Here is a 17319-nt window from a genome sequence, read left to right on the forward strand (position 1 = left end):
GTAAGTGTTCTAACCATTTCTAGTTGGTTTAATACTTAATCTAGTGTTTGTACATCCTTTAATCCATTCATTTATGTGTTTTGACTAGTTTTTCCAAAACACCAAGAACACCAAGAACACACACTAGTGTTGTTGGACTTAAAGTTCATTTCAAGCTTCTACAATGTAAGTACTTCTATCCTAGAGTCATTTAAATCTAGCTATACATGTTTATACCAAGGAAAAGTCCCAAGAACACCAAGAACAAGGTGTTCACGGTTTTGGGAGGCTCCCAAAACCGTAAACACCAAATATAGTGCCTTAGGGTGCTTTAGGGTGTCTAGATGCTTCACAATGCCTTAGGGACTTGTCTAGATCCATCCTTGATGAGGGTATCACACAAAAAGCACCAAATCATATATTTTTATGTGTTTACGGTTTGGGGAGCTCCCAAAACCGTAAACACCTCAAATGAGGTGTAAAAGTCCCATAAATTTCCCATGGATGTTCCTTATGCCTAGAATCTAACCTAAACTAGTGCCATGTTTGAGCTAAGGACTTGAAAACCGCCAAATACCAAACTTTGGATTTTAAGGTAGTAAACTCATGAGTTTAAAGTAGTAAACTCATGAGTTTAAGGTAGTAAACTCATGGAGAATTGGTCCTTAGACCGTAAACTCCATTTAGGAGTGTTTTGATGCCACACAACACTTCCGAAGGCTAAATCATGAAATAGGAATGCTTGGAATAGCTTAGAAGACTTCAAACCAACAAGTGGTCAAAAGGTTAACCGTAAACTCAAGGGGTGTTGATCCTTAGGGAGTAAACTCATTTTAAGAGTGTTCCTTGAACCCCAATCATACTACAAAGTGTTTGTCATGCCTTAGAGTGTCTTGACTTTGTTTATTAGTTGTTTAAAGACTAATTGTTCATATACATATACCCTTATATGTTATTAGGATCTTTGTGCGTGTCTAAGTCTTCACTTGACACCAAACACTTATCCGACACTTCCTTCCAATCCACTTGCTACAGGTGAGTTCATACCCCTTAATCAATCTTTTAACTATTTTTAAATGTTTTATGGGGGGGGATACAAGTAGAATCATGCTAATTATTATATCAATCACTTGTGATTAATAAGCAGCATTTAAATGATTGGCTACGCATTAGCCGTTTTACCAAACAGTTTCCTTCAAATGTTTATCGTAAACACTTATTATGTTTAAAACTCCTTATTAAACTGTACATTTTACTCTGTATGTTTCCATTCAAACTCATTTACAATTGTGCTTCAAACAAATGTTTCCTTATACATAAATTGTTTATTCAAACCCATGCCTTCAAACCGTTTTATAGATTGACATCAAGTCGATCTTTTCTTAGATAATAATTATGTTCAAAGGTTTTACAAAACTTATTTTATGCTTTTATATTATAAATTTCATGCCTATATCTGTATAGTTATATAAGCAATGTTGAAAGGACTTAGGAAGGCTATCCACCCTATTTCCTTTTCCTCGATTTGGATGTGGTCTGGTGGGATATCGGGTACCCGTCCGAAGGTCGTTTAAATATTAGTTATATATCATGTGTACATATATAGTCATAAAGGCCCTTCCAGTTCATCCAATGCCCTTGGGTAGCAAGGGTATACATCCATGTCGATTCGTACCAGTTAAATTACTAGTAAACTACCATATGGGTAGTTTAGGAAGATACTAGAACTATTACTAGAACGCGATATCATACAATGAGTCAGTTCATTCATGAGTCAATACTTTCTAGAACATTACAGTACATTACTATACTTGCTATATAGAGAGAACATACATTACAACTAAAACATTACAGTACATTACTATACTTGCTAGATAGAGAGAACATACATTACAACTAGAACATTACTATACTTGCTAGATAGAGAGAACATACCTTACAGCTAGAACATTACAATACATTACTATACTATTACATAGATATGGTTACATGATCACACTTACATGAGTACAACTACATGATCACTTACATGATCACACTTACATATACATAGGACAGACGTCACTAGGTGCTATTGCATGGAACAAGTTCAGGATCTAACTATACCGATGAATCACAACACGATTGTGATAGTTATATCAGGTATACATGATCATAGTAATGTGGATGCTCATGGCTTGCATACATGCAGGGGTCGTGGATAGGTCCCAAAATCCCTTTGAAAGGGGAGCGTATAGTCTGGGATCTAGCCATCACATTATACCTTATCCCTTAAATAAGGCAGTTGAGTACCGAGGTAGTTATTTATTACAAATGCTACAGTACTTAGAAGAATTACCCTAGACTTAAGGTAATTAGTACGGTTGTAGTTCGACACTACACCATAGTACTATTTCATTTTCCCATTACATTCACTTCGTGAACATTCACACGACGCACAGTAATGTAGAAACTATATTTTTGGTTAATGATAGTCAGACTTGGGAAAATACACACTCTTAAAAGAGACACCCACACAGATACTAGATGCCTTGGTAGAAGGCTACATTCAGAGCAGTTAGGTCTTGGTAGAAGACTACATTCAGAACAGTTAGGTCTTGGTAGAAGACTCCCTTTTATAGTAGTAGGAATCATAGGGATTTCTAGGGTTTTTCAAACGTTTACAATTGTTTTACAAACATGTTCATACTTACAATTCAGATACATTTTTAATACTACAGTTCATATACATACAAATACTTACATACAAATTAAGACACTAAAATATTTATGATCTCACCAGCTTCAAAGCTGATACTCGCTTTCAAAATTACTTGTATCCTCAAGTCATCAATAGACAGGTACCGATGCAAGGTTTAGAGAAGATGAAGCTCGTTCAAGACTCATCTTTCATTTTCATTTATGCTCTTAGTGTCTATTATAATTTGACAGAACACACTTGTATAATAATTATATTATTAATGCAATGGATGATGTTGTTGTTTGTTTACTACTTTTCATTGTTGTGATACTGTACATGACGTCCTCCGCCCCAGAACGTTTCCGCCGTTCTTGGTTTTGGGGTGTGACATACTTGAAGATTCACTTGCACCCGACCGTCTTACGTCCGGGAACATGGTCAACCAAATTCCAAACTCGGTTGTCGTACATGGACTGAATCTCACTGTCCATCGCCTCTTCCCATTTTGCAGACTCCGGGCCTGCCATGGCTTCCTTATAGCTATTAGGTTCGTCCAAATTTATTAGTGTACTATCACTAATATACATGTCCCTTTCTGTAGTAATATGAAGACCATATAACTGGGGTTGAACTCTAACTCTTTCGGAACATCTAAGAGGTAAGGACTCGTCAATCGATTCAACCGGAGTTTCCTCCTCGGGTTAAGCGCCAGCGTTAGTGGTTCCTTCATCGCTCGACTCTTGAATCTCTTCAAGATCGATTTGCCTCCCACTGTCCCTTGGCTTATGAGTTCTCTCTCTCTCTCTCTCTCTCTCTCTCTCTCTCTCTCTCGGAAAACTCCTCTGCTCGCAATGAAGACAGCGTTGTCACTCGGTCTATAGAAGAGATATCCAAAGGATTTCTGCGGGTAGCCGATGAAAATACATCGCTCACTACGAGGTTCGAGCTTGTCGTGAGTCTCTCGAACCTAGATATGTGCCAACGAGGGAGCTTTCCATGTCCACATCTCGTGAGGTGTTTTGGCAACCTTCTTCGTAGGGACTAAGTTAACGATATGGGCGGTAGTCTCTAAGGCATACCCCCCCGAATGAGATAGGTAGTGAAGCACAACTCATCATGGAACGAACCATGTCCAACAAGGTTCGATTACGCCTCTCAGCCACACCGTTCAACTGCGGTGTCCTAGGTGGCATCAATTTTGAAACTATTCCGCATTCCTTGAGGTAGTCGTGGAATTCAAGACTTAGGTACTCTCCTCCTCAATCGTATCGAATCTTCTTGATTTTCCTGCGCAATTGATTCTCCACTTCTTGTTTAAACTCTTTGAACTTTTCAAAGCTTTCTGACTTGTGCTTGATTAAGTAGATATACCCATATCTGCTATAGTCATAGGTGAAAGTCACATAGAAGCGATTCGCATCCCTTGTGGTGGATCTAAAGGGCCCACACACATCGGTGTGTATGAGATCCAATAGACCCTCACCCCTTTCACAAGTGCCAGTGAAGGGTGACTTGGTCATCTTTCCAAGTAAACAAGACTCGCACACGTCATCGTCCCTAAGGTCGAATGACTCCAACACTCCATCCTTTTGGAGTTGGGCTATGCATTTCTTGTTAACATGTCCAAGACGACAATGCCACAAGAATGCTTTACCATACTATTGGAAGAATCCACACACATCACATCATTTCCTAAGTTATCTACAACCATCACCGTTTCATAAATTCCATTACAAGGCAATGCTTCAAAATATAAAACACCATTTAGATAAGCATAAATAGAACCTTTCTCATTATCAAATGAATATCTAAATCCTTGTCTAAACAAACCATGAAATGAAATGATGTTTCTTGCCATATCTGGCAAATAGCAACAATTATTTAAATCTAATCCTAATCCATTACTAAGCGCCAGAGAATACACTCCAATCTTGGTGATAGGCGACGATCTTATGTTCCCCATGATTAGATTTATCCTTCCACGCTCCACATCCCTATCTCTTCTTAGTCCCTGCAAATCAGAACATATATGAAAACCACATCCTGTATCAAGAACCCAAGAAATAGCATGTGATGAATAATTAGATTTAATCGTGTAAATACCTGCGGAAGATGGCTTGATCTTCCCGTCCTTGATGGCTTGCAGATATTCCGGGCAGCTTCTCTTCCAATGCCCTATCTTGTGGCAGTGGTGGCATTCTGCCTCCTTCGGGTTAGAGTCGGGCTTAGCAGAACCAACTTTGGTTCCACTAGAAGAGGTACCATCTTGGGATTTTCCTTTGGGGTGGCTCTTTGAAGGAGCCTTCCTCTTCTTACCCTCCCTTTCCCAATGGCCAAAACAGGAGCATCGGTTGGAGTGGGAGTTGATACAACAGCCTTATCCTTGAGATTGCTCTCAGCAATCCTAAGCAATCCTTGAAGCTTACTCAAGGTGACCTCTTCCTTATTCATGTGGTAGGTCATGCGGAACTTGTTGTAACAGGGAGGAAAAGAGTGAAGGATAATGTCAATTGCCAGCTCTTCATCAAAGTTGACATTTAACTTCAGCAGGCGATCAACATATCTCTGCATCTTTTGCAGATGAGCGGTAAGGGACTCTCCATTACCCATTTTGGCAGTGATCATCGAAGTGATGATCGCATACCTTCCTTGCCTCGCACTTTGGTGGTACCGGTCTACAAAGTCTTGATGCATCTCGTAGGGATAGTAGTCCTCGTAGGACTTTTGTAGTTCAGCAGTCATGGTCGCCAGCATGATGCAATGGACTTCCATGGCATCACGCTCATGTGCCTCAAAGGCAGCGATTTCTTCAGGAGTAGTAATGTTGATGTTCACCTCCTTCAGCTCCTTATCGAGGACATACTCCTTGTTCTCGTAACGAGTGACCATTCGGATGTTACGGATCCAATCATTGAAATTAGACCCGTCAAAGATCATTCTCCCACACAACTTCATGAGTAAGAACGAGTCGGATGAGGTTGACCTGAAGCGTTGTTGTTGTTTGAGTTCGACATCTGAAGAAGAAAAGAACAAAGTTTGATTAGAAATGAATCCCTAATTAAACACCTAAAATGAGAAATTAGGGCTAGGATCCAACAACATTATTTACATATTAGAAAAGGGATGTCGTAATCTAACATGCAAATAATTTGAAGGTAAGTGAATGATGATTCACTAATTCTCCACCATAAAAACATAAAGAGATTAAGTTTTAAAGGTATTGAAAAATTCCTAGATTCCTTTGAGATTCATTGAACTTTTCAATGGCATGTTTCAATCTCGATATGCCCCTCAAGTTTGTGACTGTGATGCCGAGGATCACAAAGCGGGTGTGAATAACCATTCAAATGTACATGGTGCCCTCATTGTTACAGTCACCTATTCGATGTGCCGGTTAACCACACACGCTCCATCGAACTATGACAAACAATGAGTCACCCTTTGCCACCTTTGCTTAGAACCAATTAGTGTGTCGGTTAACCATACACGCTCCACTAACTTCTTAGCAAGGGTACAAAATGTAATTTCATGGGATTGCATCAATTCACTTTGCCTAAAGTAACTAAGATTGGAAATTTTGTAAAAACCAGTGTTGTAAAATTCCCGATTAGGTCCCGATTAATCTCCGATTAATCCCTAGACGCTACTTGACCGATTAGAGAGCGCCTAACGATTAATCCATACATACAAAATGACTGAAACAGTAGAACCCGATGAAAATTTAACACTTTGAAGAAGTTATATCTCAATAGCAACTATTTAAGGTATAATTAGTGTTATATTTATCATATTAACCTATTTTGTTATGATATTAGTTGTATTTATGAATTTTTATATGATATTAGTTGTATTTATGAATTTTTATATGATATTAGTCATATTTAATTTTTTAAAATCAAATAAATTAGCAATTAATGGTCTTCGATTAATCTCCGCCTAGCCGATTAATCCCTTGACCCCAGTCCACCGACTATCTAACGTCGAGCGATTTTTACAAACTTGGTAAAAACGTTTAGTTACTTTACATTGATTCATTATACTTATTAATGAGAAAGGGTTGCCCTATCCTACCCGTTCGGCTAATGACCCTCCACCAATCAAGGAAGCGGTGGGTGAGAGTGGACACCCATTAAACGACCATTTTATAGGCCATAACCTAATACCCCCTTATAGATTGGCTTCGTGAATGTAACATCCCGAGTTCAGGTGTGTCTCTTAAACCCTTCAACTTTTTCCAAGTTGTCAAGTTACGCACCTTAAATGAAATGCTAGGCAAGCGAGTACGTTGGGCGTACTCGCGCGCTTAATTTGGACGCGAACTCGCCTAGGTACGTTGGGCGTACCCAGGGTTACGTTGGGTGTAGCGAGCCTAGATGAAAACCCTAATTTGTGGCTTGTACACTATAAAAGGAATGCTAAGGCCTTATCCCCAGCCTCCATTTTAGAGAGTGAAACCCTAATAGAGAGTCCTCCTTCGTTTCTAGCTAGTGTGTTGGTGTTCTAAGCTTCAAAGTGCCATTTCAAGGTGGTGAAAGAGAAGAGGAGGCCATTTTGGAAGCTAGGAGTTGGTGGACAAGAGTAGATCTGAGCTTTTCAGAGGTTGGAGCTTCTTTCTGAGGTAAAAAGCTCAAAACTTTCCTTGTTATTTGTATTGTGTGCTTCTTGGACCAATTGCTACGGTTTTTGGTCCCAAGGTGGAGAATTTATGAGCAAATAGTCTCCATTGGCCTAGATCCACCATATTTCAGGACTATAAGACTTGTATGTTCATAAAAATGCAATCTTGGACGTGAATTTTGAGCAATGCATAAGATCTAGACCTTTTGAGGAAGAAGGAAAGGTGTTAAAGTGTGTAGGGACCTTTACAGCCATGCAAAGGCTTAAAGGTTCTGACTTTATGGGATAAGAGGCTTAGGGAAAGTCAGATCTGAAAGTTGAATGAGTGTCTTAACCGTTTAAGACCAAAATCCAATGAAAGGCTGAAACTGAGACTTACGCTGGGCATAACTCTCAGTACGCGCAACGTAAGGGGTTGAGACCCCGATTGTGGTTCGCCGGCGTACGCCCCGCGTACAGAAAAGGTACGCGTCGCGTACTGCCTCCTGTTGACTTCCGTTGACTTTTAGGGTTTTGGTCAACCTTTGGACTTTTGGGTCAGGGAGGGGTAAAATAGTCTTTTACCGTTCTATGAAATTGTAGGAGTGGATTTAATCTAGCCTTTGAGAGCCGCTTTTTATTTGAGGGTGTTGTTTATGTGTTTAGGCGGGGGCTAGACCAGTATGCTCGAGTGCGAGATTATCTAAGATATCCGAGGTGAGTATTCTCACAATACATTACCTAGAGTGGTATTATGTGTAGACCGAAGGGTCTTGTATGCTATGTGTATGCTTGAGATTATGTGCATTTTTGTTGTATGTATGCGGTATGTTGTATAGACCGGATCGGAGGGTCCAATGATATAGACCAGACCGAAGGGTCCAACGATAGAGATTGGATCGAAGGGTCCGACGAGCTATGACCGGACCGGAGGGTCTAACAAGCTACGGGACTGGAGGGTCCCGCTGAGACACATCGACCGGAGGGTCGTACTGTAGCCTCGAGTGGCGTATGAGTTGTATGTGGTATTTTGGGGAACCCACTAAGCCTTTGTGCTTATAGTGTTTGTGTGATGTGTTTCAAGTACCAGTGAGGATCGCGGGAACGCGCCGACATGACTAGTACACACTATCGGAGTTTTATATATTTGATCTTGGGATGTGATTTTATGGAATTGTTATGTGATACATTGAGAATTGAAAATTTTTATGAATGAAATTGCAATATTAAAAAGTGAAATATTGTTTTAAAATTTACGTTGTTACAGTGAATGACGCCTACTAACGGTAAGACTAGCATTTAAGTTATACATACATACATATATATATATATATATATATATATATATATATATATATATATATATTAATCTTATAATATTATAAAGTATAAGGTTGAATTTTAAACTTGTAAAATTCTAGGGTTTGAAATTTAAATAGTTCAAATTAAACATTTTAATCATAAAATTTAAATTTCAAAACTTGAGGACAAGTTTTGAACTTTTTCAAAACACAAAGATCAAATAGCAAATAATTTTCAATTAAACATTTCATTTAATAATTATCTAAATTCGACCTAGTCAATATTACTTGCAAGATAATTCAACAATTAATTTAAATAATCAAGTATTATCAAATAAGGAAATTATTATTTAAACAATTGGTAATTATCTTTTGTTTTGATGATGATATTGATAAAAAGGTAATAAAATTCGGATTTTATTAGACTAAAACAATTTAGGTAATCATCCTTAAGCAAAACAGCAAGAAATCCCGAAATTCCCTATGTCTGACGCTCCGACTCGCCGAGTCCCTTTATGGACTGGTCGAGTTCATCCTACTCGTCAAGTCCTCAATGGGACTCACCGAGTTCATCAGGCAGAGAGCAAGAAAAACCATTTTTAAGCAAGAATCAAAGCATAAAGCATAAAATTCAAGATAAGCCAATCAAGGCTCTGATACCACTGATGGGTTTGAGCCATAAGAACATTCGTATATGCACATGCAAACCCTAATGCTTGGATCTAGGTTTCTCTAATGAACATGTTTTTCATCCAAGACTTGCAAACCCTAGACATGATATACAATTCCAAATTAACATGACAAAGTAGATCTAGATGATTACCTCTTCTTGAAAAACTTGAATCTTGTTATCCTTGGAGCTTAGAGTCGTAAGTGTCACTCCTCTAATGTCTTACAAACACCAAGAGGCAAGAGGATGATTTGGAGAGAGGTTGTAGGCAAAATATCGGCTCTAGGAACTCCTTAGGGTTTCTGGTAGCCGATTTTCGTAGCCCCTGGGTCCTTTAAATACTTGAGCTGCTAGGGTTACAGCCTGAAACCCTAATTGGATTACTTAGGCCTTAAGCAGTCCAAGGATCCTTCTAGATTAGGGCTTGGACGAATTCAAAAAGTCCATACACCTTAATTTCGTCCACCCTATGATCCACAAGGATCCACAGCCCAAAACCAAGTATCACACAATTGACAGTTCTAGTCCCCTTTATTTAATTAATCTTTTTTAGCAACATAATTAATTCTTATTTAATTCTTGTCTAATATTAATTAAACCATATGATTTCTCCTTTAATATATTAATCATATAATATATTAATAAACCCTAATAACCTCTTTATTTATAAATCATCCTATCATGTTGCTCTGGTGAAGGCAACCCAAAAGGATCATGCACAACTGGGTCAAGTACTTACCAAATATAGTTACGGGCTTAGACACTAATCCAACATCATAAACAAAATAAATTCCATTAATGGAAAATATAGGAAATTTACTTGTCAAAATTTAATGTAGTAATAAGTCTTATAATAGAGCAACAAATATTTTATAAGCTCCCCCTCAAAATAAACTTCACTTCTTACATGAAATTTTAGGAATCATTTGAGATTGAAAATTAGAGATGACCCTTTACACATCCATTGCTTTGGAGAAACATTTGGATCAGAACGATAAAACACATCCGAATATTGAGAAAGAATTGATATTGGTTTCTTAGTTGGAACATAAAAATTATCAAATATTTCACTGAACCAACCATAGAACCTTTTCTCATTTCTCCAACTTCTAACCCTTCCATCAAAACGAATTTTAGAAACAAATTTTCTTTCAATATGTTTTGTTTCAACTTTCTCAACCTTTTCACAAACATAAAAAACTTTCACTTTTTGCACCCAAATCTTTTTCATCTTCATCTTCTTTTTCAAAAATTGAGGCTTCAAAACTGATTTGCGGATCTAAACATGTTCATCATATTTCGTAATCTGAACATCACAAGCCTTTTCCACCCAGACATTTTAAGTTTAGTACATTTGAACATCTTGAATAAAAGGTTTTTTGTATGGTACAATTACTTCATCAGTTTGAATTCCAATTGAGCATAACACCTTTACTTTCACGATTTCAGGAGATTTTAATTGCATCATCATTTAACACACCAGATTCGTAGTTAAAAAAAAATTCTAAATCACAATACTTTACTGAAACACTTGACTACCCCTCAAGGAAAGCATCTGGAGTCACATTCTTCTAAAAAACGTGAAGAACTTCATGAACTTTATCTAGAACACCAAGAACATCTTCTTTTTCTTTTTATTCTTTCTTTAATCGTACATTTTCTGTATCTAAATAAGCTTTGATAATCCAAAATTTCTCCAATAAAATCTCATCCTGGTCTAAAAACATCCTGTCTCCATTACGTATATACCATGTGCAATCATCTATTGTTTCATAAAAAATATCCATCAAAGTTTCCTGATAAACTTTTGACAACTTATCTTTCATTGTAAGAGGAAAATCTCATTTCATAACATTTACAACATGTAATCCTAGTACTTTAATGGAGGATAACAAATAAGTTGATTCATCCATTAGATCATCAACGAGAAACAGATCTCAAATATAAATAAAAATAGATATGGATAGATTTCTAAAGAGAAAACCGATCTGAACAAAATTTAAATATCTTCTTCTACTTAACTTCTCAAATATGAATTCCAAATAAACATACCAAACGTTCCAAAGCTTCCACATCTCAATCTTCAAATAATTCCCAAGTTGCTACATTAACCCAACAAATGCAATACATGCAACAACAAATGCTACAAATGCAACAAATGTATAATAACACTTTCGCATCCGTCATTCCTAACTTCCAACCACAACCAATGCAACAATTCCAATTTAATCCCAATATTTTTTTCACAAAATACCCCAGAAACAATCAACGAGCTCGAGGAGGACGATGATGAGGAGAACTAGAATGACAACGAGAACAATGTTTGTTGAAGTCTTGTTTTTTTTATGTTGTTATGTAGTAGAATTTTAATTTTAATTTTAATGGTTTGATATGTTTATTAAGTGTTTGATATTATTATGCATATATATACTTCTTGGATTTGTTTTAAAAAACAGATTTGGTATCTCTAACAAAATCTATGAAAAGTATTTATAAAAAAAGGTTATACCGACCACATGTCGTCGGTATAACTTTATAACTGTAAAAACGGTTTCACCAATGCCGACGACATGTCGTCTATATTACTAGAACGAAAGTTGTCAGCCACCCACTTTTCCTAACTACAAGTCGTCGGTATTGCTTTCACTTTTCCAAACGACATTACGTCTGTATTGATTGCACCTTTCCTAATGATAAGTCGTCGGAATATGTTTAGAATAAAACTTTTTTTTCTCAAAAATCACTCCCGACAACCCTTTGAAGACGACATGTCGTCGACATTGGTGTGTCTGTACTGATGACATCTGACCCGATAACTTTTTCAACTTTTATCGACGGAGCTATGGCAACGACTTTTTACAAACGGCAAATTGTCTCCATAGCCTTTCCAGACGACATGTCATCTGCATAGCGTGTGAAAGTGTCGTTTACATCATAGGCAGATCCAAGGGGTATCCCGGGATACCCCTCAAAAAAATTTCGGTAATGTAATTTTTTTAGAAAATTTTCGGTTTTTTAGTGTGTGTGTATATATATATATATATATATATATATATATATATATATATATATATATATATATATATATATATATATATATATATATATATATATATGCATCCCTTCACTTTTAAACACAAATATATAGCTAGTCTACTGGTTAAGGTGTTGGGTTATTGAAACAAAGGTCTCAATATCAATTCTTGCTCCGTACAAATCCTTTGTTTATATTTCTTTTATTTTTCCAGCTATTCTATTCTCTTTTAATTTCCAAGCTATTCTATTCCACATCACAAAACACATGTAAACTCAGTTATTTTCATCTATTATAAAAACTTGTTATCATCATGATTCATTTTATATCAACTTTGAGTCCCACATTGATTCAAGTATCAAAAGATACTTCAACTTTATGTTTATATAACAAGACTTAAAGTTAGCTAATGATTCTATTAAGGTTTGAGTTTAATACCAAAACCAAACGAGGAAACCCATGTACAAGCTAAAAACCGTAACACCGAACTGATGGGTTTGAGTTTGGTTTGGTTTTAAAAGTTTCAAAACCGTGGGTATCGGTTTTGGGTTCAATTTTAGGTCAAAACTGACCCGACCCGCCCCATGCTCAGCCGTTGCGGTGATACCCAGAAAAAAAATTGGGATACCCCTTTGCTTTGAGTCTGGCTCCGCCACTGGTTTACATAGGCCTCAATCACTACTAAAAACTAGGTATCAACGACGGACATTTCCGTCGGAAATTTGTCGCTAAAGGCCATCAGTGACGGATTAGCGACGAAAACTAGCCGCCGAAAAAACCTTGCTCGCTACTGGTCAACGACAGATTTAGCGAAGGATCACTGACGGATTCGGTTGTCGCAAAATGATCCAAAATTTTGTGAATTCTATCGCAAATCCGTCGCTAATGATGGGTAAATGAGTAGTTTTAAGTTTCTAATATTAATGTTGAATAGGTCGATAGTCTATAACCAAAATTCACAAATGAAATTCAAATTTATACCCCAAAATATTACATTGACATCCAACTACCAAAATAAAGATTAAATTCAACTTACAAAATAATCATTCATATTCGATTTCTTATTTCCTAAACCTATTAACAAAAATCAAAAGTTCCAAAGTCTAGTTAAGTGGGTAAGTTGTTTCCTTGATCTTTAGGAGTAAGTTACACATCCTGGCGATTTCACTACTAGAAACTGGGACATCGCATTCTTCAAATAGTTCCTCTCACTTCCTTACAAACATGATTGAGATAACCTACAAATACGAAACCCAATCCATAAATAAATAAATAAATGGAAGCATAATTCTATAATACTTATGGTTATTTTTGCTTTTTCTCATTTTTTTGGAACGGCAAATACCAAGCGGAAGCCCTTCCGCCTTTTACAGCGAAAGCCCGGGTTCAAGCTCCTTTACAGGGCAAACCCTCACCCTTTTTAATGAGATTCCAAAGGAAAATTTCCCATGAGTGGCCACCAATGGGAGTCGAACTTCCCACCTTGCTCCTAAATGGTTATAAACCCAACACCTCTTTTGAGCTGGGTTGGGCTTCATTGGTTGCTTTTTCTCATTTATACAACATTACTGAAATTAATTTCCATTAAAAAAGTTAAAAAGCATGCAACTGTCTACCTACATTAACTACATTAACTTCACAGAAATGTTTGTTTTAGTTGCTTCACTATTTGCAAAGAACATGCCCGCAAATGGAATGGAATGGATTATACATTATGCTTTCATCTATGAAATATATGTCATCTACAACCACATATTTTGCCAAGTTTTTTATGTACAACACAGGAATAAGACTTACTACATTATAATTTTACAAAAAGTAATGCAAACTTACAATAAGTGTAAATCTTAATTACTCTATAAAGGTAAGAGTTATCGCGTACCTTACTACATCCAACCTTTTCCTAGAAAGTATCAAGTATTTGTGAACATGAAATTTAATTACCTCAGCTAAAGACTCAAACACTAATTCAACACAAGAAAGATCTGCAACAGTAGAGTTTGTACACACACAAATTCCTACATTAGAGTATACACACATAGAGATATATAAATCAACTAATTTAGTTAAGAACCTTCCACTCCCATTCTTGAACCTTCCTCACAAACATCAAACAAAACATGCACCAACTAAAACGAACCAAAAAATTGAAAAAACTATCTAAATAACAAATATCATAAATATTTATTTTGTATAATCAGACCAATTTAGAAAGAAAAAACAGAACAACTTTTGTTTCTACGAAATAAAACACACAGTTAGATAGATAGAGAGGAAAACCTTGGTGAGGAATTAAGATTTTCGTGAGAAAGGTTGAGACGGTGGTTCATGGGATTTCCGTCTCGGCGGTGATGAAGTGGTCAAAAGGAATCAGATGCGGTGGTCCTACTCTCGTCTTCATGTTTCTCTCTGTCCTTTGCTTCTTCCCATATCTAAAAGTCGGAATAGAAGAAAAGAAGCCACATACGAACTGAATAAGATGAGCGATTAAATCAACAGCACATTAGCTACAGGAAAGAAGCCAATGACATAGAAACTTACTAGGGTTAAATTTCATCTACAGGAAGGGTCATCGTGATTTTGAGGGTCTTGGCTAGGGTTTCCTTCTGTTGGAATCGAGTTTTAGGAACATACAGAAGACGACTATTAGTATCGATTTGGGATGAGTGCCGATTTGCAAGACGAGTGTCGATTTGGGCTTTGGATTTCAGAAACAAGCATGAGAGATAACTGGTGAATGTCGATTTAGGAGGGAGAATGGGGGGAAATGAAAATAATTGGGATGAGGAGCAGGGGAAATGAAATATTTGGCAGGGGCTTAACAAAAATTAGCGATTAAAATATTTGTGAGTTTTTGATTCCGTCAGTAATCCCTTTCTAATCCCTCGCTAACATGCTAAAATTTACACCATATCTACAAAAATAATTTCCGTCGCAGATTCCTTGTAAATCCATCACTAATTAGCTAGGGATTTATTCCGTCGCTGATGCCTAGTTTTCTAGTAGTGTTGCATGTATTGCATATTATTATGTGTTAAATTACCATTTTAGGAGTTTCATATGATTTTGTAAACTTTTGCTTTATTAATACTTATCCCTTTTCTATATGTCTGGAAATGTGGGTTATATAATACCCCTTTTTATTGGGTTTGGTTCTTTTCAACCTTAATTTCATTTTTGATGTTAAAATTGATTTTTATTTCAAGGTTTGATTCAAGTATGGTAGATTGGTATCTTCTTATTTTAAATAAATCAACATTAGGTATTCTCACTAGGAAATTTCATCATCTAACTTATTTTGATGTATGGTTATATTACGACCATTGAGACTAGAAGAACTAGTATACACTTAGAAGGTCATGGTTTGAATGGTAGTTAATCCTTGTTTTACCATGATTGATGTTACCTCGCTTTTCTTTAAACTCAATACTTATTTTTGTAAATTTTGGGACCATTATATTTGCAAACTTAATGTATACACTTTTGGATTTCAAAACAAATGATTTTTAATGTTATTTTAAATTACCATAGCAAAGAATGTTTCAGATTTGGCCATTGTTGCAGAAGAATCTTGAAACTAATTCAAGTTGGTTTATGGGTCCTTGATTTTTAGGTCTTCTTGGATGTAATTATTCATGTCTGAGCAAATCAGCTTGTGGGTGTTGTTAGATGTCTGTGTATGTATGTGTGTGACAATTTAAGAGCTTCTGCCATGGACTTACATGTGTGCTTGTTCATCATCAATTTGCATGCGTGTATGCTCATCTTGTTCTTTGGAACTATATCGTGTGTGTTGTTGGAAAAAGTCCTCTATCAGAGTTTCAACTAAGTTGGCATCTGTGAAGCTTGGATTCCAGCGGCAAATAGATGGTGGTGGTGGTGGTGATGGAGGGCGGGGGTGGGTAGGGTGGGATGGTGTGGTTGTGTGCATTTTCTTATTTTAAAAAAATAATAATAATAATAAGGGGTGATTTAGCAATTTTATATCAATGATAAAAACAAAATAAAATCATAGGTAATTACTAACTTATATCAATGATGAAACAAAATAAAATCATTGGTAAGTAACCATACAAGAAACTAAAATCCAGAAACAAATGTGTACAAGTTTTTATATATAGTTGTAATCAACAAGTTAATTCTATAAAACCATAAGGACTAATTATATAATTTTGTGTAAATATCAATATGTAATATTGTCTCGTAAGTTGAAAAGAAACAAAAAGGAAGAAATTTGATTATTTGGCATGCAGCAACAACTAAAAAACCGGAGCATATCTAGATAAACATTAAATCATGCATACAATTCACTAAATGATTCCAATTCTTGGATACCTAATATATTTTCTGTTGCACCGGATAAATATGGAATTCTCCAATTGATAAAGAGGGTTTAGAAATCTTTTGGGATACAAAAAACTCGTATTTATGAAAACCATACATATATAATTACTTCTTTCCCAAGCTTATCGACATGCCTTATATATTAATGCCATATATACAATAACCAATCACACTACCTCATCTTTTAAAGGATTTCTTACGCAATAGTATCAATTCTTTAACCTCCAATGCCTAAGAAAATTACAACTAAGAAAGGCAACGAGGAGAAAGAAAGAAACTGCAGGACAACGATTTGTGAGTTGCTGCGATTGATTGGATTCCAATGTCCTACCACGGATGCCACTATTCTACGCGCAGAGGCAGAACACAAACTTAATGAGATCAAGAAAAGTAAACTCGCGCGTCAAGATTCAAATTCTCCAGAAAGTGTTGTTGCTGAAATCAACAAAGTAGAATGTGATGAGTCGATCACAACTAGTACCTTTGACTCAATGGATTCAAGATCCACATCAAGATTCAATCATTGTGGTGGGAAATGCCGTAAAGTTATGAGGTTTATAGAAGAGATCCAAGGTGCTGAGATAGTAGAATCGGTCTTTGAAAAGAAGCTAACTTATAGTGATGTGAACCCGTCGCAAGGTCGCCTGTTGATGCCGTTAAAGCAAGTTCGTAGACCAGATATTTTGAAGCTAATGCAGAAAGCAGGAGCGGTGCG

The 17319-nt window shown here is 36.4% G+C and overlaps 1 long non-coding RNA gene across 1 annotated transcript; it reads right to left on the minus strand.

The window, feature by feature from the left end:
- Window positions 1-13215: 13215 nt before the first annotated feature.
- On the minus strand, window positions 13216-15200 carry LOC145093056 (uncharacterized). The gene is made up of 3 exons (XR_013702753.1): window positions 14802-15200; window positions 14541-14692; window positions 13216-13498 (listed from the first exon to the last, which is right to left on the minus strand). It is a non-coding gene; the product is annotated as an uncharacterized LOC145093056 (long non-coding RNA).
- Between the last annotated feature and the right edge of the window lie 2119 nt (window positions 15201-17319).

The sequence above is a fragment of the Lactuca serriola genome, chromosome 3 (genome assembly GCF_051521515.1).
Source record: "Lactuca serriola cultivar US96UC23 chromosome 3, Lser_US96UC23_V15, whole genome shotgun sequence".
NCBI classification, from domain to species: Eukaryota; Viridiplantae; Streptophyta; class Magnoliopsida; order Asterales; family Asteraceae; genus Lactuca; species Lactuca serriola.